The sequence below is a fragment of the Alexandromys fortis genome, unplaced genomic scaffold (assembly GCF_014885135.2).
Source record: "Alexandromys fortis isolate MF-2015 unplaced genomic scaffold, M_Fortis_MF-2015_v1.1 scaffold_85, whole genome shotgun sequence".
Lineage (NCBI taxonomy): Eukaryota > Metazoa > Chordata > Mammalia > Rodentia > Cricetidae > Alexandromys > Alexandromys fortis.
This window is the reverse complement of record NW_026067975.1, coordinates 7538831-7559141: the sequence shown is the minus strand read 5'-3', so window position 1 is coordinate 7559141 and position 20311 is coordinate 7538831. Positions and strand designations below refer to the sequence as shown.

General features: G+C 43.3%; 1 non-coding gene across 1 annotated transcript; it reads right to left on the bottom strand.

The window, feature by feature from the left end:
- Positions 1-11303: 11303 nt before the first annotated feature.
- Trnak-cuu (transfer RNA lysine (anticodon CUU)) lies at positions 11304-11376 on the bottom strand. Its single transcript has one exon. It is a non-coding gene; the product is annotated as a tRNA-Lys (tRNA).
- Positions 11377-20311: the final 8935 nt, after the last annotated feature.

The window sequence follows — 20311 nt, the reverse complement described above, 5'->3', positions numbered from 1 at the left end:
AGCGGGAAGGAGTCCGCTCCAGAAGCTTCGGTGTTTAGAAAGCCGTGCGCTGTTTATTGGGTCGGTGCCCATGACCATTTGTAGATTCCAGCTTCTGACTTCTCACTTAGTCCCAGAGAAGGAGGCAAACTTTGGTTGATGCCAAAATCAGGGTTCCGTACCCGACCTCGCTATACTCTTTCAGTCATCTTATTTCTTTGAGGTAGTTTTGAATGTATACACAATCTGAAAAAACAAAAACCCTTTTTCACGCTGTTCCTCTGTTCAAAAAAGTCCTTAGTGTACTCTGCTGTGAAGTAGCACTGTACCCACAGAATTACACAAATTACATGCAAAAACTTACAGCTATTACCTAGGAGATAAACTCCAGAAATTGTATCTGAAGCCCTTCCACAGTCTGCACCTACTTACCCTAGAAAAGCCTTTGCATTCAAGCCTTTTCCTTTTTAAAACAGTCTCTCTGTATAGCCCTGGCTGGCCTGAAACTGGACGTGTAGACTGCGCAGACTGGCCAGCCTTGAACTCACGATAAGCTACCTGACTCTGACTCCTGAGAGTCTGCTTCTAACTTTCTGGGTTTTTGTTTTGTTTTGTTTTGTTTTTGTTTGTTTGTTTGTTTTTTCAGCACAAGGTTTCTCTGTGTACCCCTGGCTATCCTGGAACTAGCTCTGTAGACCAAGCTCGCCACAAATTCAGAGCTTTGCCTGTCTCTGCCTCGGCGGTGCTGGCAGCCGAGGCATTTGCCGCCACACCCAGGTTCTGAATTTTAAACTACTTTGTGAAAGGCTTCCTCTAGTTGCATTTCAACCAGCAACTTAGAAAATACCTGTTTTCCCACATTCTTGCCAAACACGGTATTAATCCTCTCTCGGATCTTAATACAACAGAAGTGTGTCCTGCAAAAGAAGCAAGGCACAAGATTTCCAACCATAGGGGCTGGAAAGATGGCTCAGAGGTTAAGAGCACTGACTGCTCTTCCAGAGGTCCTGAGTTCAATTCCCAGCAACCACATGGTGGCTCACAGCCATCTGTAATAAGATCTGGTGCCCTCTTCTGGCTAGCAAGCATACAGACAAAACACTGTATACTAATAAATAAATAAAATCTTAAAAAAAAAAGCTAATATTAAAAAAAAAAGATTTCCAACAATAGGTTAGAGATGGAGGCAGTGTTATTTAACTGGACGTCCAGGGTGGGCTGAGAGAAATAGATAGAAAAGAGGCACGAAGGCACCCTGAGATGCTAGGAATCTTCTATTTTGATTTTTAGATCTTGTATGATGAGGATGATGTGAATTTTAAGCAAATCAAACCGTACACCTTATGTAATGCACTTTACCATACCTATGTTATACCTTAATAACAAATTTTCAGTTTATTTATTATGTGTGCTGCACATGTTGGCCGTCAGAAGACAGCTCGCAGGAGCCAGTTCTCTCCTTTCGTCATGTGGGTTCTGGGTATAGAACTCAGGTCATCATTAGCAGCTGGTTCCTCTAGCCCCTGAACCATCTAGCCAGCTCAACAGAAATATGTTAATGGCCCTTTAAAAATATTGTGTTATGAGGACTGGAGAAGTGATTCATCAGTTAAGAGCACGGGTTGAAGGCCTGGGTTCAATTCCCATCACCTTCATGGAAGCTCACAGCACCCCCAGTTGCAATTAGAAAAGCAGTAAGTGCTTTTAACCAATGAGTGATCAATACAGTCGCTCCCTCTTTTATAAAATATTATGTGTGCATGATGTATGTACGGGCACAAGTGCCACCGTTCACCTGGAAGCCAGAGGACAGCTTTGTGGAGTTGATTCTCTCCTCTCACCTTATGTGCGTTCTGGACTGGAACTTGGGTCTCCGGTCGGCATGACCAGAGCCTTTTATTTGTTGTGCCATTTTTAAAACTTAGATCAGAAGAGCTTAATCTAGAAGCCCATGACCCAATTCAAAGGGGATAGGGACTTGTCTTCTTAGCACTGGCCGTCAGACCCAGGGCCTTGCACATTCTAAGCAAAGACTCCATTACTAAGCTACGTTCTCAGTTGAAGGGTGCATGAGTTTGCATGAGCCACAAAAATGACATAACTGTTTTCTCCCAACTCAAGCTAAAATTTAGTCTTTCTGTATAAATGAAAACAGTGGGGCTGGAGAGATGGCTCCGCAGTTCAAAGAGCGTGATGCTCTTGTAGAGGACCTGGGTTCAAATCCCAGAACCCACATAGCAGCTCACCACTACATGTAAGTCCAGTACCAGGGGTTCTAATGTCCTCTTCTGGTCTCTGTGTGGTCCACAAACATACATGGGGAGACAGAACACTCAAGCACAAAATAAAAAATAAATAAAAATAAACAGCCAAACAAACAAATATGTGAAGATAGAGGCAGTGAGATGTCTTAGAAGATAAAAGTCTTGCCTCCAAGCAGGGGGATCTGAGTTTGAGTCTCAGGTTCCACATGGTAGAAGGAAAGAATAGAATTGAATCTTATTAACACACACACACTGGCACAAGTGCCCCCACACAAACACACAACAAGTAAATGTAATAAAATTGTTAATAAAATAAAATACTTTAAAATATAAAAATGAATGAAGATGATAAGCCATGCCAATCCGCAGCACCTATGACGTTTCTGCCAGCAGAAATAGGGCTGCTTTCTTAGCTAACATTACACACGTTACAGTTTTTGCGTACATTTCAAGAATTACCATTTACGTTCATCACTGCTTTAAAATTACTGTGCTTGAGGCTAGAGAGATGACTCAGTGGTTAAGAACATGCGCTGCTATTACAGAGGATCCAAATCCATTCCAAGCTGTTGTCAGACAACTCTTAACCACCTGTAACTACAGCTCCTGGAAGATCTGATGCCTCTGGCGTTTCCGGGCATCTGCATTCGCATGCATGGACCAGGCATGGACACACACATAGTCTCGCATAGCTAAGAATAAAGCGGATCTTGAATTTTTTTTTTCTTACTAGACCTGACCCAGGTCCTATTACTTAATAGAGTAATGTTAAAGCATGTACCTACCATATGTTTAAGTATTTGATAGCTGGCATAAGAACAGACAGGAGAACCGAATAGAAGACCCGGATATCAATCCACACATCTTCGAACACCTGATCTTTGATAAAGAAACAAAAAAATATCAAATGGAAAAAAGAAAGGATATTTAACAAGTGGTGCTGGCATAACTGGATATCAACATGTAGAAAAATGAAAATAGACCCATATCTATCATCATGCACAAAACTCAAGTCCAAATGGATCAATGACCTCAACATAAAGCCAGCCACACTGAACCTTATACAAGAGAAAGTGGGAAGTACACTTGAACTTATTGGCACAGGGAACCACTTCCTAAATGGAACCCCGGCAGCACAGACACTGAGAGAAACAATTAATAAATGGGACCTCCTGAAACTGAAAAGCTTCTGTAAAGCAAAGAACACAAGAAGACAAAATGACAGCCTACAGAATAGGAAAAGATCTCCACTAACCCCACATCAGACAGAGGTCTGATCTCCAAAATATACAAAGAACTCAAGAAATTGGACACCAAAAGAACACATAATACAATAAAAAAAATGTTGTACAGACCTAAACAGAGAACTCTCAACAGAGGAATCTAAAATGGCTTGAAAGACACTTAAGGAAATGTTCAACATTCTTATCACCAGAGAAATGCAAATCAAAACAGCTCTAAGATTCCATTTTACACCTGTAAGAATGGCCAAGATCAAAAACACTGATGACAACTTATGCTGGAGAGGTTGTGGGGAAAAGAGGAACCCTTCTGCATTGCTGGTGGGAATGCAAGCTGGTACAGCCCCTTTGGATGTCAGTGTGGCGATTTCTCAGAAAATTAAGAAACAACCTTCCTCAAGACCCAGTAATACCACTTTTGGGTATATGTCTAAAGGATGCTCAATCATGCCACAAGGATATGTGCTCAACTATGTTCATGGCAGCTTTGTTTGTCATAGCCAGAACCTGGAAACAACCTAAATGCCCCTTGATCGAAGAATGGATAAGAAGAATGTGGTACATTTACACAATGGAATACTACACAGCAGAAAAAAATAATGACATCTTGAATTTTGCAGGAAAATGGATGGAGCTAGAAAACATTATTTTGAGTGAGGTAACCCAGACATGGAAAGACAATTATCATATGCACTCACTCATAGGTGTTTTGTTTTGTTGTTGTTGTTTTTTGAGGCAGGGTTTCTTTGTGGCCTTGGAACCTGTCCTGGAACTAGCTCTTGTAGACCAAACTGGCCTCGAACTCACAGCGATCCATCTGTCTTTGCCTCCCGAGTGCTGGGATTAAAGGCATGTGCCACCACCGCCCCATCTTATGCTTTTTATTCCATATATCTGAAAACATTGTAAGAAAAGAGCTTAATTGACTGGCACCAGGATTGGAGGAGGATTCTGAGGCACAAAGTATACACAACACACACCTGTTAATAGTGGTAATAGTATTTGTTTATGACATTCAAATTCTGAAAAACCTGAGCTGTTTTGAATGTATGACATGACTTTGATTTTATAAATGTATTTGTTTATCCATCTGTATATATGTGTTTTGTGTTGTATATATAAGTGGGGGTGCATGCATGCCTGTAACTGAAGGTTGCTCTCCCGCCCTTCAGTTTCCAAATAACCCCTCTGAGGCTTAATATTAATTACAAACTCTTTGGCCTTTTAGTGCAGGTTTATTTTTAACTAGTTCTTACATATTAAATCAATCCATTTCTATCATTCTATATTTTGGCACGAGGCTCGTGAGTTGTCACCTCACATCTTGCTTCTCAACAACTGCAGTCATCTCTCTGACTCCACCCTTTTTTCCCTCTATCTCTATTTAGATTTCCTGCCTGGCTCTATTCTGCCTGGGTATTGGCCAAACCAGCTTCCTTATTAACCAATGGTAATAAAACATATTCACAGCATACCGAAAAGCATCCCACATCGCATGCCGCTGCGGAGTCTGAAGACCTGAGGATCAGACATAGGAATGTTGGGATTTCAGCCGCTCAGCCCCACCTCCTGCTTTCTATGGGTTCTGTGGATTTGAACTGAGGTCATCAAGCACTTTATCCATTGAGCCATTTGCATAGCCCTCATTTTACCTTTGAGATAGGGTCTCACGGATCCCATACTCATGTCAAACCAACTGCATCAGCAAGGCTCATTCTCTTGCCTCCAGTTACTGAATGAAAGAATTACCGTCATGTGCCACCATGCTCAAATATGGCATGAACATACGTGGTTCTCCTTGTGTCCCTTGAGGATACCGCAATGCCTGGTTGTCCTGCCGTTGGTGATAAGAAGTAATTACTGGGATAAAGAGCGTAAAGCCCTTTTTGTTTTTGAATAATAGGTGATATTACTTGAGTAGTCAGTGTCAGAGCTTGGGGCCTGGCTGCTCTAACAAGCCAGGCTTAGCCTATTCTCAATAGGTCAACTTAACAGACACATAGTAGTGAAAAGCAGAGAAAAGCTATTTAATGCTACCCAGTGTGGCTACCTGGGAAAGGAACAAATTATGTGTTCCCTTAGCACCCTCCCCCAGTTTATCTTCAGGATTCTGGCATGAGGTTTGTGTTTATGTAAAGGACAAGAGACGTACATAGTGTAACTGGGCCACTGAGATGGTTCAGTGGGTAAAAGCCAAGCCTGGCAACCTGAGCTTTGTCTCTGGGACCCATATGGTGGAAGGAGAGAGACAGCTGTTCCCAAACATTATCCTCTGTTCTCCAAATGCACGCTACTGTGGCATGCTCTCTCCTTTTCCCTCTCCCTCTCTCTAACACACACACACATACACACATGCACACGTACACAAAATTAATATGTAATAAAAATTTTAAATAGGTATGCATAACTAAGCAGTGTTGGTCAAAGTATGGTCCCTGTTTGTGGTGGTTTGAATGATGATGCCTTCCATAGATTCATATGTGTGAATACTTGGTGCCCTCCTCCATTGGTGGAAATGTTGGGAAGGATTAGGAGGTGTGGTGTTGTTGGAGGAGGGGTGTCACCAGGGGTAGGATATGAGGTTTCAAAAGACTCACACCATTCCCAGTGTGCCTCTCTGCATTTTCTTTTCTTTTCTTTCTTTTTTTTAAAGATTTATTTATTCATTTATTATGTATACAGTGTTCTGTCTGCATGTGCATCTGCAGGCCAGAAGAGGGCACCAGATCTCATTACAGATGGTTGTGAGCCACCATGTGGTTGCTGGGAACCGAACTCAGGACCTCTGGAAGAACAGCCAGTGCTCTTAACCGCTGAGCCACCTCTCCAGCCCTGCATTTTATTTTCCTTATCAAGGTGTGAGCTCTCAGCTGTTTCTGTCTACGTGTCTTTGCTTTGCCATTAAGGACTCTAATCCTCTGAAAGGCCTGATTAAACACCCCCCCACACACACACACACATACACACTCACACACCCGAGACAGGGTTTCTTTGTGTAACAGTCCTAGCTATCCTGGAACTAGTTCTTGTAGACCAGACTAGTATCGAACTCACAGAGATCCAGCTGCCTCTGCCTCCCGAGTACTGGGGTTAAAGGTTTGCGCCACCACGGCCTGGCTCTAAACACTTTCTTTTATGAGGTGCCTTGGTCATGGCGCTCTGTCACAGCAATGGAAAAGTGACTAAGACTCTGATAAAGGCTTGTCTATATAGCAATTTCCAGGCCAGCTAGAACTGGACAGTGAGACCTTGTCACAAAGCAAATTTAAAGAAGGTGGGGGAGGGTAGTTTATACTAAGCCCTGGTTTCAAACCTTAGTAACCCCCGCTTCTCATTAACAAACACAAAAACTAGATTAAACTCAAGAGGAACCAGGGTGCATCCACCACTCAACTTCTACAGTTATTAACATGTGCCCAATCTTGTTTCTTAAGTACCCCTTTTTCCTTCTTCCACAAAAGATATTTACACACAAATCGAAGATAGCATGTCTATATTCATTCTATAATATTAACTATAACTCTGTAACCTTCCCCACACACACCATTAGTACATTTTCTTTATGTCTTTTATTTGGTCAGTGTTTAGATTTCTTGACAGCCTCATACATATCAAATCAATATCTAAAGAAGGGCCAGGCAGCCGGGCGGTGGTGGCGCACGCCTTTAATCCCAGCACTCGGGAGGCAGAGGCAGGCGGATCTCTGGGAGTTCGAGACCAGCCTGGTCTACAAGAGCTAGTTCCAGGACAGTGGGACAGGCACCAAAGCTACAGAGAAACCCTGTCTCAAAAAACCAAAAAAAAAAAAAAAAAAAAAAAAAAAAAAAAAAAAAAAGGGCCAGGCATTTAATACGATTAGGATGGCTCTGTCTAGCAGAGAACTCAGAAAGCTGAGGTGGGCCTGCCCAGGCAATGTAGTGAAACTGTGTCTTTAAAATAAATAAATAAATAAATAAATAAATAAATAAATAAATAAGATACCGCTTCTTTTTCTTGCTACTTAGCAATTGAAATTGAATAACACAGAATTAACACATCATCTTAAAATGTGTGCTATATTGATGAACTAAGCATAAACCCCTCAAATATAAAATTCATGGAAAAACAAAATGTGCAATCGATCACTAGTACAAAAATCAGCCAAGAGAAAGAAAGCATCCTTTGAGATTAAGCTTTTAAAGTGTTGCTCCTCACAAAGCCCAGCCCACTTGGTGGCTGACCAGGAAAGGTGCTGATATAATTTTAGGGTCTTAGAGGTATGAGCTCTGTGTCCTGACCAGGGACCTGCTGAACCACTCACTCTGCTTTTTCTGTTGGGGAGGCTCAGGCTCTGCGCTGCTCCACACTTCCTCATCTCAGTATCCCACATCCTGAACTCTGAACCACATCTGGATTAGCCTGAGTTTGACTGTTTGCCTAAGATGGGTGTAGCGAGGCTATGATAACCTATACAGAACAGATCAGTTAGGTCTGGAGTAATGGCGCTAGGGAGCAAGTGAGACAAATAAGCCTTTATATTCTTGTTTCTTTGTTTCTGTGTTTTACTTTATCAAGACAGGGTTCTCTGTGTATCTTTAGCTGTCCTGGAACTCACTCTGTAGATCAAGCTGGCCTCAAACTCACAGAGATCCACCTGTTTCTGCCTCTCTGAGTACTGGGATTAAAGGTGTGAGCCACCACTGCCCAGTTTATATTCTTTTTTTTTTTTTTTTTTTTTTTGGTTTTTCGAGACAGGGTTTCTCTGTGGTTTTGGAGCCTGTCCTGGAACTAGCTCTTGTAGACCATGGTGGACCAATTTATATTTTTAAAAAACAAAACAAACAAACAAAAAAAACAGGGGGCTGGAGAGATGGCTCAGTGGTTAAGAGCATTGCCTGCCCTTCCAAGGGTCTTGGGTTCAATTCCTGGCAACTACATGGTGGCTCACAACCATCTGTAATGAGGTCTGGTGCCCTCTTCTGGCCTGCAGGCATACACACAGACAGAATGTTGTATACATAATAAATAAATATTTTAAAAACCAAACAAACCAAAATACAAATGTTGATTCTGGGAGACCTGTGGCCTGGTTGCACTCTTAGAACCATGAACCTTTCGAGAAGAAAGATGACATGTAGTTTCTCTACTTCACTTATGAGATACTTCAGAACAGAGTAAATTTGAAATCAAAACTACTAACCAACTAGAATGCAAATTATATTATTTTCCAGCAGCAAGAGAAATGGATGTTTTCACAGTTTAGGTGCTGGGACGAAGGTGTTGATAGTGTTGGTTTTCTGAGGATAAGGACACAGAATCCGTTGAGTGTGTCTCCCCAAGCCTCTGGTAGTTCGTTGACAGTATTTGGAGTTCCTTAATTCATGGAAACTACGCTGCGTTCTCTGCCTTCATCTTCACAGATGTCCCATTTGTCTGAAGGGATGTCTTTGCCAGATTCCTCCTTTGTGATGAGGCCAGCGGCTGGTCATACTGGATTTGGAGCCTGCCCTGACTTCATCCAGACTAATTCCATCTATCCATGACGCTATTTCTAAATAAAACGACGTTCTGAGATCGTGGGGATTAGGGACTTTAACACAGGAGTGGGGACGGGTTGGACAGACGCACACTTCTGTCTATTACACTGTCTATTACACTAAATAGATGTATGGGATTTTCACTGTGTTCTCATCCTCAGTTTACAGTTTGCTGCTTCTCTTCTGTCCTGGAAAATTCCAATCCTCTGATCACCTAGAGTCTGAGCATTTCCGTAACTAGACTCTCGGACTATCTTCCTCCCTCTCCTTGCTCTCCTCCCCCTCCCCCTCCTCCTTCTTGCTTTGTTCTTTGTTGTTTTGCAACACCGGGCTTGGTGATTTCAGGGAATTGTTCATGTTTTGTCTTTCGAATCTGAAACCGTATTTTGAATTGATGATAACAAAATAAGTTAATTGTGGAGGACACATTTAAGAAGTGCTAAGGGAAATGGGCAGTGGTGGTGTGAGCCTTTAGCCAACCCCAGCACAGCAGGTGGATTTTTGTGAGTTTGAGGTCAGCCTGGTCTCAAGCATGAGTTCAGAGTTCCAGGACAGTCAGGGCCACACAGAAGCCCTGTCCTGAAACACTAAAAGAAAAAAAAAATTGCTAAAGAATGACTGAAAATATTTAAGAACTTGGAACTGCCAATATAAAAGCAACATTTTACTCAATGGGAATTGTTTTGGGAAAAATCTATAAAGAAAGGGATCTCTAAAAGGACAAAAGATATTGCAATTTCAATCACTAACTTTAATAAAAAGAAAAGGAAAGGTGATTAAACAACAACAACAACAACAAAAAAACACCTAATAGTGGGTTTCTGATTGCATATAGTCAATGCAATCTTGCTTTGTTTGTTTTGTTTTGTTTTTTTGTTTTATCGAGACAGGGTTTCTCTGTAGCTTTGGAGCCTGTCCTGGAACTAGCTCTTGTAGACCAGGCTGAACTCACAGAGATCCACCTGCCTCTACCTCCCAAGTGCTGGGATTAAAGGCGTGCGCCACCACAGCCGGCCAGTCAATGCCATTTTATAGCAGTTTAGAAAGATGTTGGCGCTGTTCTCCAAGTCGACCTTCAAAACCACAGACAAATTAAATTAAAAATAAAGATCACTTACGCAATGTTTGAGAACTCTACGAATTCATTAATTTTCATGTTATGGTGCTCTTGTTACCATTTCACTTCAGACCGCCCTTAAATAGAACATTGAAATAGAAATAAAAAAAAAAATGTTAGGCATCCTCCTGAATATTAACCTTCATCAGGCGATGAAAGGAGACAGAGGCAGAGACCAAGACCCACATTGGAGCACCGGACTGAAATCTCAAGGTCCAAATCAGGAGCAGAAGGAGAGAGAGCACGAGCAAGGAACTCAGGACTGCGAGGGGTGCACCCACACACAGAGACAATGGGGATGTTCTATCGGGAACTCACCATGGCCAGCTGGCCTGGGTCTGAAAAAGCCTGGGTTAAAACCGGTCTCTTTGAACATAGCGGACAATGAGTACTACTGATATCTCAAGAACAATGGCAATGGGTTTTTGATCCTACTGCACCTATTGGTTTTGTGGGAGCCTAGGCAGTTTGGATGCTCATCTTACTAGACCTGGATGGAGGTGGGTGGTCCTTGGACTTCCCACAGGGCAGGGAACCCTGATAGCTCTTTGGGCTTACCAGGGAGGGGGACTTGATTGGGGGAGGGGGAGGGAACTGGGAAGAGACAGAAATCTTTAATAAATAAATAAATAAAAGAAACAAAAAAAAAAAGAAAGAAAAAAAATAAAGAAATGTTTACCGCTGGGTGGTGGTGGCGCATGCCTTTAATTCCAGCACTCAGGAGGTAGAGGTAGGCAGATCTCTGTGAGTTTGAGCCCAGCCTGGTCTACAAGAGCTAGTTCCAGTATAGGTTCCAAAGCTACAGAGAAATGCTGTTTCGAAAAAACAAAATAAAACAAAACACAAAAACACAAAACAAAAAAAAAAAAAAAACAAAAATAAAAAAATTCTAGGTGGAATAGCCTTTTTGGATTCTTGCTGCTTTTTGCTTAAATCTTTATAATAATAATAATAAATCATGTGGGGGGGCAAGGAACAACTTCTGAGAGTCATTTCTGTCCTTTTAATCACGAGGGCTCCAGGGACAGAAATACAACCCTTAGAACAGGTTGAGTAAATGTTTCTTTACCCACTGAACCACACCATTACCACACCACCAGCTTCATTTGTATGGTTGTTTTAGAATTGGATTGTTTGACAACAAGCAACATCAGGTGCAGACCTGAAAAACTGAAGAAAACTGAACCGCCCAACGTGGGGCTCGAACCCACGACCCTGGGATTAAGAGTCCCATGCTCTACCGACTGAGCTAGCCGGGCAGTTAGGGACAGCTCTTTTTCTAGGCCTTTCAAAGGAATGACAGTATTTTAGTTTGCTTCAAGTAGTATCATACATTAAAATATCTTTTCCGAGCTTTCTTTTTTCTTTCTTTTTCTTCTTTTCTCTCTCCCCCCCTTTTTTTTTTTGGTAAAATATCTCACGAAACAAATTATATTTTGTTTCAGCTGCCGTGAGCCCAAACTTTTGCTGTTTAACAAAAATGTCTAAACGGCCCTCTAGCGGTCAGAATCTCCTATTCTCTGAGGGAAGGCAGGGGAAGGAAGCTGGCTTTCCGCGGGCATGGGTGTCAGTCAACCAAAAGTTTCCCGCGTTGGGCGTGTGCTCGGCGCGGCCCCAAAGCAGCTCTGGACCAAAAAGCCCGGGCGAACCCGAGCACCTCGCAGATTCTAAGAGCTGGCGACAAGACTCACCGAGAGGGAACTCCCAACCCCTACTAGCCGCCGGTGACTTGAGTTCCGTCCCTGAGATCCCTATGGTGGCAGGAGAGAACGCTCACATTTGTAATTTAAAATACTTTTGAAAAAGAAGCTAACTGAACTTACAAAGCTCAGGAAGCTTAGAAAGAAAGAAGGACCAGAAGGTCCTTCGTTTTCCCAGAGAGCTCCAACTATGCTTTCCTGAGTCCTCACCAAGCTGGGATGGGCTTTGGGTCACCCATACTCCTACAAGTAACCCCAAAAAACTCACCAAGCTGAACTCAATGGGTGCAATGAATCTGTGGACCGGTGCCCCGTCAAATCAGACGTTTGTTCACGGATCCCAAGGTAAGCTACACAACACCTTTTAAATACATAAATATAAATAGCAACTGCTTAAATCGTGGCAGGAACAGTAGGTTAACCAAGTATTCGTATTCCCATAGGCTTTTAATTACTGTCCTAGTCTAGAAATAGAACATCAGTGAGATAGTGTGTGGTCATCAGTGACGCCACACAAGGTCAACAGCTTATTCTCGGTTATATATGGTACCTTACGTATTTATACTGAGAAGAATGATGCTATTTAATCTCACCAGAAACAGCTTGGGGCCAGGCAGTGGTGGCAAATGTCCAAGCACTGGGGGGGGGGGGGGGGGGGGGGGGGGGGGGGGGGGGGGGGGGGGGGGGGGGGGGGGGGGGGGGGAGGTTGGCAGAGGCAGGTGGATCCCTGTGAGTTCAAGGCCAGCCAGGTCTACAGCAGAGTTCCAGGACAATCTCCAAAGCTACGCAGAGAAACCCTGTCTCAGAAAAACCAAAAAGAAAAGAAAGAAAGAAAGAAAGAAAGAAAGAAAGAAAGAAAGAAAGAAAGAAAGACAGACCCTGTCTCGAAAAACAAAAAAAAAGAAAGAAAGAAAGAGTTTATTTGGCTCCATCCTTCTTTAGCTCTTACTGCTCATCTACAGGAAATAAAAGGGAACGAATGGGATAGAAAAACAATATAATGAGGAAACAAAATTGTTACTTTCTGGCTTGATTTTGATTTTTTGAAATGGGAATTCATTGTGAGCCAGAGATCTGCTTGCGACTCTACCTTCTGAGTGCTGGACTGAAGGCGTGGGCCATCATATAGCATCATAGCATCAGTTTGGTTCTGATGGCAGTGCTGGAACTCAATGACAGACCCTACTGCATGCTAGGCAATGCACTGTCACCGAGGGACATAGAGCCCCAGACCAGACTGTTTCCATGGTGTCTGCTAAATTAAAAAAAAAAAAAAGCCAGAGGATCACACTCTTCATATAGCTATCGACCTGGACAGATTGGTTATGGAAAGGTTTGGGAATCAACTGGAGAAATTCGATAGTTTGAATATAAAAGATGAGATAAGAATTGCTGAAGTGGAAAGGTGTAGATGTTTGAACGAGAGCAGACTGCTAGATAAAATGTCATCTTGCATTTAAGTGAAAATACTAGCTAGGCATGGTGAACGCCTTTAGTCCCAGCACTCAGAAGGCAGAGGCAGGCCGGCTTCCGTGAGTTCGAGGCCAGCCTGGTCTACAAAGTGCGTCCCAGGATAGCCAGAAGCCAGAGCTGTAACACAGAGAAACTCTGTCTCATCCCCCGCCCCCCCCCCAAAAAAAAAAAAAAACATTTACCACGTGGGCAGTGGGGAGAAAGCATTTGCAGGAACTGGGTTAAGGGTCATTCTTTTTTTTTATTTTATTGATATTTATTGAGCTCTACATTTTTCTCTGCTCCCCTCCCTGCCTCTCTCCTCCCCTCTTCAACCCTCCCCCAAGGTCCCCATGCTCCCAATTTACTCAGGAGATCTTGTCTTTTTCTACTTTCTACTTCCCATGTAGATTAGATCTATGTGAGTTTCTTTTAGTGTCCGCATTGTTGTCTAAGTTCTCTGGGATTGTGGTTTGTAGGCTGGCTTTCTTTGCTTTATGTTTAAAACCCACCTATGAGTGAGTACATATGATAATTGTCTTTCTGTGTCTAGGTTACCTTACTCAAAATAATGTTTTCTAGCTCCATCCATTTTCCTGCAAAATTCAAGCTGTCGTTATTTTTTTCTGCTGTGTAGTACTTCTTTGTGTAAATGTACCACATTTTTCTTATCCATTCTTCGATCGAGGGTCATTTAGGTTATTTCCAGGTTCTGGCTATGACAAACAAAGCTGCTATGAACATAGTTGAGCACATGTCTTTGAGGCATGATTGAGCATCGTTTGGATATATACCCAAAAGTGGTATTACTGGGTCTTGAGGAAGGTTGTTTCCTAATTTCCTGGAAAATCGTCACACTGACATCCAAAGGGGTTGTACCAGCTTTGGTGCCTGTCCTGGAACTAGCTCTTGTAGACCGGGCTGGCCTCAAACTCACAGAGATCCACCTGTCTCTGCATCCCAAGAGCTGGGATTAAAGGGTGTGCACCACCACCGCCTAGCATTCTTGAGATAAGTTCGACCTTTGACCTAGAGACATCCTCCAGATAAGGCTTGGTAGAGAATAGGAACACCAACCCCCCCACGCTCCCCCTCACTGTAGAGGGAGGGGGTCTGCCAATTATTCCAAGCGCGGGGACAGCTGCTAAGCTATGGTAGACTGCAACCTCTGACGAGCGGGGCCTCCCAACATCTTCCTTTTATTTTAGAATGGAGAGGTGTTATAAGCCCTGAGGAACCTATCATCTACATCGGAAGAGACCAGGGCTTGGTAGTGAACCTTGACCTAACTCGTGGTTATTTTCGCAGCGGTGGTGATCTGCCATTGGAGGAACTGAATGAGGCAGGGGGCAAAGCATAAAAATAAAACATAGCATAATTGGAGGAGTGACACAGGGTAGGAGTCAGGAAGACAAGGGGTTACTGAATCTGCTAAGTTGCTCTAAGGGCTGGAATTTTGAGAGCAGGCCTTTGTGGAGTTTTTGAGGGTATTGACATTAGTTTCAAGCACATTTGACTCATTTACATAGGAACATTTCTCCCCCAATGCCAAGCCAGTCCCTCTGTGTCAGCAGTTATTAGAGCCAGTGCTCTTCTGTTTTGGAGCACAGCCCCAGCAAGAGTTCATCTGTCCCTGGAGGGATTCAACGCTGTCAGTAGCGGATGTCATTGCCTGATCGAGTTTGTCTATGAAGTCCTCAGCCAGACGACGTGTCTGGACGACGGCCTTTGTTGCAGGCCTGGCAGATTCAAGGGAGATGCAAGTCCTCTTCCTATTAGCAAAGGAAGGGATATGTCTCGCAGTCATCTAGTTTGTAGCAGCAACGGTGCCTCTTCTTCCTCGCGTAGATAAACCTGCGGAATAATCACAACAGGGGTACAGAATCCTGGCAGCGGGTTGTCTATGCAGGGGGCTATCTTTCCCTTACACCGAAGGAAGAAAGGAGGTGGTGTACAGGTTAGACTGGTAATGGTTTGATTGACAGTAAATTGGTGGTCTGGAGGTATAAGCTGGAGAGAAAGACGGAGGGGTAAAGTAGGTATTTGGTCAAAGAGGGGGATGTCATGAAGGTTCAGGTGGATGCCATCTCTCTTGACCGACATTGTTAGTGGTTTGTGGGTACTGCTGCAAGTAGGGGGCAGGCACTAGAAGCGCAGAGGAGGCCATGAGAGGTGTTTGGATGTTTGGTGAATGGGAGAAAATGAACAGTATATTGAATATATAGACCCCAGGATGTTGTTGGTATGTTTGTTCGTTTATTCGGTTTTGCGAGACAGGATTTCTCTGTGTAGCTTTGGTGCCTGTCCTGGAACTAGCTCTTGTAGACCAGGCTGGCCTCGAACTCACAGAGATCCACCTGCCTCTGCCTCCTGAGTGCTGGGATTAAAGGTGTGCACCACCACCGCCCCGTGATGTTGATCTTATTTTTGCTTTTCCTGTAGAGCAATGTTATGATGAGTTAAGACAGGTTTAGTGACACTGGAGAGATGGCTCAATCCAAAGGACCTGAGTTCAATTCCTAGTACAGGTTTAGCTGCAGGTACAACCTGTCAGGGGATGTGAAAATCAGCAGAGTGGTATCTAGTGAAGGGGAGGCCACCTTGATAGTATTTGTCCATTACTCCTGTGCATCAGTCATGCCAAGGGTCTGCAGTGTGTTTGCTGCATGATTGGTGAGGAAGGCACTTAACCATCATCATAACCATCTGTTAGAACAATGGATCTGGCCTGGAGAGGTGGCTCAGCAGTTAAGAGCACTGGCTGCTCTTCAGAGGTTTTTTTTTTTTTTTTTGGTTTTTTGATACTGAATTCAATTCCAGGCACCTACATGGTGGCTTACAACCATCTATAATGAGATCTGGTGCCCTCTTCTGGCCCACAGGCATATATGCAGGCAGAACACTTTATACATGAGAAATAAATCTTTAAAAAAAATGGATTTTCCCTTTTTGTGATCAAAATGACCTTGATCATACCTGCCCCTCCCCATCTAGTCGGCAAGTATAGTAGTGGCATCTCCCATAAGCATCAACATCCTTGAGACATGATGGATCTGTCTATCGGAAAGGGAGGCAGACAAAGTCATCTGGGTGACTAGTGCTGGCATTTGAGTATATGGAAAATCAACTCGGCTTTTGGCATCTCACTAGTGGGCAATCTTCTTTCCCAGTTACTTGACTCCTCCCCTGGTATGCTTCCCTGATATAAAACCATCAGGTATTAGGGAGGGTGGGGCTAGCTGAAGCATCGATATTTAGCAGGTAAAGTCCCTATATACTCTGAAGCTTCGGGGAGACTGAAGCACTTCTCCATCCTTTGGGTATGCATCCCTCCTGTCCTTTCTCAGTGGTCAGGAGACACGTCCTCCAGGAAGGCTTTACTGTCTACCTTGATGGTAAGACGATGGTTCAGGGTGCTTAAGCACTTGGTTTCTCCGGGTTGCTCAGTGCTCAGGCAGATGAGGCTCGTAGTTTTCACTCTTGGGTGGCCCTCTCCTCCAGCGACTTGTCCCTAGGCATCCACAGTTGATTGCGCTCTCGTCTGATACAGCACTGACCCTCTGCTGTGCTGTAGAAAGTACCCCAGGAGGCTGACCTAAAACCACCAGGGTTCAGAGTCACATCAGTCACTCTTTGAGAATTATTTTATTTTATGTGCATGAGTGATTGACAGCATATATGTATGTGCGCTGTACATATCAGTGGTACATGAGGAGTTCAGAAGAGAATGTCTGATCCCCTGGGACAGGAGTTAGGGATGGTTGTGACCTACTGTGTGGGTGCTGGGAACCAAATCTGGGTCCTCTGAAAAGCAGCAAGTGTTCTTAACAACTAAACCATCTTTCCAATGTCTGTACCCTTTTATTTTTCTTTGTTAAAAGTATTGGGCATCATCATGGCATCTTCACACATATGTGCCATTATACTTTGCTCTCCTTCCTCTCCCGCATGGCCCTTCCCTCTGCCCCTCCTCCTATCTTTGTTAGTTTCTTCTTCTTTCACACTTCATACATTCCGTCACCCTCTCTATTTTCTACTTCCCTTCATCTCTTCGTCCCCTCTCATGAGCCTCTTTCCAGTTTTGCAACTTGCATATGCACATTTATAAACGCACACAGAATGGTACGGTTTGCACATGCACATATATAAATGCACACAGAATGGTACGGTTTGCACACGCACATATATAAATGCACACAGAATGGTACGGTTTGCAAATGCACGTATATGAACGCACACAGAACGGTACAGTTTAAAAGGATTAATTTTGTGATTTTTTTTTTCCTGAAATAGGCTTTCACTATGTTGCCCACCCTGGTTTCAAACTCTTGGGCTTTACTTGTGATGGGACCATGGACATCTCAGAACCATGAAACCATGTGTGCCATCACATCTTGTTATATATTTGTTTTTTGAGACATGGTTTCTCTTTGTAACACTGGCTGTCCTGGAATTCTTTCTCTAGACCAAGTTGGGCTTGAATTCACAGAGATTCATCTGCCTCTGCCTCACCAATGCTGGGATTAAAGGCATGGACCATCACAACCCAGCTTGTTTTATTTATTTTTAAGATTATGTGGTCATTTGAATGAAAATGATCTCAAAACTCATATGTTTCAATACTTGTTCCCCAGTTGGTGGAATCTGTCGGAGTCCCGTGGCAGCCCAACCATAAATTATTTCTTTGGACGGACCCCAATGTAAACTATCTCTCTGGACAGGTATGGAGGCATGGCTTTATCGGGAGGGAGATTCTCAGAGATCCCTCATGGAATCCTGAGCTCACATCCTGAAAAATTCCTCTCATTTTATTCTTTACACATAAACCGAGGGGGAACTTCATTAGCATTCTGTTTCTTAAGTAACCAGGTGAAGGGCTCTTAGTCATGTCCACATTTACCTGTGTCTCCTCTGTCTTCCTGGTCAGTATGTAGATTTGAATTAGCATCTCTATTCAGGCATCCTCCAAATTACAGCAAAGGAGCAGAACAACATCCCGATAGCGACAGCCTGTCTGGAAGGTTACATGACTACTTCAGGTACTATCTATGGCCTGAGAGCCTGGCTGTAACACCATGTAGAAATATGGGCCTACAGGAGTTGTTTAAGAAGGATTAGGAGGTGTGGCCTTGTTGAAGGAGGTGTGTCATTGGAGGTGGGCTTTGAGGCTTCAAAAGTCAAATGCCATGCCCAGGACACTCTCTACTCCCAGCTTGTGGTTCAGTTGAGATATAAGCCTTAGTCATGGTGTTTTATCATAGCTATAGACAGGTAACTAATGCAGGCTACTTATTACATTCTAAATTATCTATTTATTTTGTGTATGGGAGATGGTTGTGCCATGCAGCAGTCAGAAGACAACTTCTGAGAGTCAGTTCTGCCCTTCCATCATGTGGGTCTTGGAGCTCAAACTTGGATCATCAGATTTGGCAGCAGGGAACTTCCTACTTACCTTGTCCTCCCTAAACTCATTATTTATTTGTTTAATTTGGTTTTTGAAGACCGGGTCACTGTGTAAACCAGGCTGGCCTTGAACTCACAGAGATCTGCCTGCTTCTGCCTCCTGAGTGCTGGGATTAAATGTGGGCACCACACCACCCAGTTAAACCTGTTATTTTTATTTTTAAAGAAGATTTATGATTTTTTTTTAAATTTATGCCTGTGTATTTCTGTGGTTTTGTGTACCACACGTCTTCAGGAGCCTGAGGATGTCCGAAGAGGACATCAAATCCCTTGGAACTGGAGCTGTGGGAGGCTGTGAAGCACCTTATATGGGCACGGGAAACTGAAATGGAGTCCTCTGCAAGAGCAGGAAGTCTTCTTAACCACTGAATCATCTCTCCAGCCCCACATTGCTATTTTAAAAGAAAGAGGGCTGGGCAGTATTAATCCCAACACCCAGGAAGCAGAGGTGGGCAGATCCCCTAGTTTGAGGCCAGCCTGGTCTACAGAGTGAGTTCCAGGACAGACAGAGCTACACAAAACAAACCCTGTCTCAAAAAACAAAAAACATTCTTCCAAAAGCAATATATAGATTCAATGCAATCCCCATCAAAATCCCATCAAAATTCTTCACAGATCTGGAGAAGACAATAATCAACTTTATATGGAAAAATAAAAAACCCAGGATAGCCAAAACAATCTTATACAATAAAGGAACGTCTGGAGGCATTACCATCCCTGACTTCAAACTCTATTACAGAGCTACAGTATTAAAAACAGCTTGGTATTGGCATAAAAACAGAGAAGTCGACCAATGGAACCGTATAGAAGACCCTGACTTTAATCCACAAACCTATGAGCAACTGATTTTCGATAAAGGAGCTAAAACTATACAATGGAAAAAAGAGAGCATCTTCAACAAATTGTGCTGGCAAAACTGGATTTCAATCTGTACAAAAATGAAAATAGATCCATGTCTGTCACCATGCACAAAACTCAAGTCCAAGTGGATTAAAGACCTCAATATCAGTCTGAACACACTGAACCTGATAGGAGAGAAAGTGGGAACTACACTACAACAAGTGGGCACAGGAGACCGCTTCCTACGTATATCATCAGCAGCACAGACAGTAAGGGCCTCATTGAATAAATGGGACCTCATGAGACTGAGAAGCTTCTGTAAAGCAAAGGACACTGTCGCTAAGACAGAAAGGCAACCCACTGACTGGGAGAAGATCTTCACCAACCCCGCAACTGACAAAGGTCTGATCTCCAAAATATATAAAGAACTTAAGAAACTAGACTGTAAAAGGCTAATCAACCCAATTATAAAATGGGGCACTGAGCTGAACAGAGATCTCTCAACAGAAGAAGTTCAAATGGCCAAAAGACACCTAAGGTCATGCTCAACTTCCTTAGCGATCAGGGAAATGCAAATCAAGACAACTTTAAGATACCATCTTACACCTGTCAGAATGGCTAAAATCAAAAACACCAATGATAGCCTATGCTGGAGAGGTTGTGGAGAAAGGGGTACACTTATCCATTGCTGGTGGGAATGCAAACTTGTACAACCACTCTGGAAAGCAGTGTGGCGGTT